Here is a 2,043-nt window from a genome sequence, read left to right as displayed (position 1 = left end):
CTGTAGAAAGTAGGCATAGAGGGAACTTTCCTCAACCTAATAAAGACCATATATGAGAAACCCACAGCCAACATCATCCTCAATGGTGAAAAACTGAAACCATTTCCACTAAGATCAGGAACAAGACAAGGTTGCCCACTCTCACCACTCTTATTCAACATAGTTTTGGAAGTTTTAGCCACAGCAATCAGAGAAGAAAAAGAAATAAATGGAATCCAAATCAGAAAAGAAGAAGTAAAGCAGTCACTGTTTGCAGATGACATGATACTATACATAGAGAATGCTAAAGATGCTACCAGAAAACTACTAGAGCTAATCAATGAATTTGGTAAAGTAGCAGGATACAAAATTGATGCACAGAAATCTCTGGCATTCTTATACACTAATGTTGAAAAATCTGAAAGTGAAATTAAGGAAACACTCCCATTTACCACTGCAACAAAAAGAATAAAATATCTAGGAATAAACCTCCCTAAGGAGACAAAAGACCTGTATGCAGAAAATTATAAGACACTGATGAAAGAAATTAAGGATGATACAAATAGATGGAGAGATATACCATGTTCTTGGATTGGAAGAATCAACATTGTGAAAATGACTCTACTACCCAAAGCAAGCTACAGATTCAATGCAATCCCTATCCAACTACCACTGGCTTTTTTCACAGAACTAGAACAAAATATTTCACAATTTGTATGGAAATACAAAAGACTCCAAAGAGCCAAAGCAATCTTGAGAACGAAAAATGGAGCTGGAGGAATCAGGCTCCCTGACTTCAGATTATAGTACAAAGCTACAGTAATCAAGAGAGTATGGTACTGGCACAAAAACAGAAATATAGATCCATGGACCAGGATAGAAAGCCCAGAGATATACCCACGCACATATGGTCACCTTATCTTTGATAAAGGAAGGAAGAATATACCGTGGAGAAAAGACAGCCTCTTTAATTAGTGGTGCTGGGAAAACTGGACAGCTACATGTGAAAGTATGAATCTAGAAGACTCCCTAACACCATACACAAAAATAAACTCAAAATGGATTAAAGACCTAAATGTAAGGCCAGACACTATCAAACTCTTAGAGGAAATCATAGGCAGAACACTCTATGACATAAATCACAGCAAGATACTTTTTGACGCACCTCCTAAAGAAATGGAAATTAAAAAAAAATAAACAAATGGGACCTAATGAAGCTTCAAAGCTTTTGCACAGCAAAGGAAACCATAAACAAGACAAAAAACAACCCTCAGAATGGGGGAAATATTTGAAAATGAAGCAACTGACAAAAGATTAATCTCCAAAATTTACAAGCAGCTCAATAACAAAAAAAACAAACAACCCAATCCAAAAATGGGCAGAAGAGCTAAACAGGCATTTCTCCAAAGAAGATATACAGATTGCTAACAAATACATGAAAGAATGCTCAACATCATTAATCATTAGAGAAATGCAAATCAAAACTACAATGAAATATCATCTCACACCAGCCAGAATGGCCATCATCAAAAAATCTAGAAACAATAAATGCTGGAGCGGGTGTGGAGAAAAGGGAACCCTCTTGCACTGTTGGTGGGAATGTAAATTGGTACAGCCACTATGGAGAACAGTATGGATGTTCCTTAAAAAACTACAAATAGAACTACCATATGACCCAGCAAACCCACTACTGGGCATATACCCTGAGAAAACCATAATTCAAAAAGAGTCATGTACCAATATGTTCATTGCAGCTCTATTCACAATAGCCCGGAGATGGAAGCAATCTAAGTGTCCATCAACAGATGAATGGATAAAGAAGATGTGGTACATATATACAATGAATATTACTCAGCCATAAAAAGAAACAAAATTGAGTTATTTGTAGTGAGGTGGGTGGACCTAGAGTCTGTCATACAGAGTGAAGTAAGTCAGAAAGAGAAAAACAAATACCATATGTTAACACATATATATGGAATCCTAGAAAAAAAAGGTCATGAAATACCTAGGGGTAAGATGGGAATAAAGACAGAGACCTACTAGGGCATGGACTTGAGGATATGG

Source organism: Mesoplodon bidens, assembly GCF_964165515.1.
Source record: "Mesoplodon bidens genome assembly, chromosome: 12".
Taxonomy (NCBI): Eukaryota; Metazoa; Chordata; class Mammalia; order Artiodactyla; family Ziphiidae; genus Mesoplodon; species Mesoplodon bidens.
The sequence above is the reverse complement of the archived record's forward strand: the minus strand, read 5'-3'. Positions refer to the sequence as shown.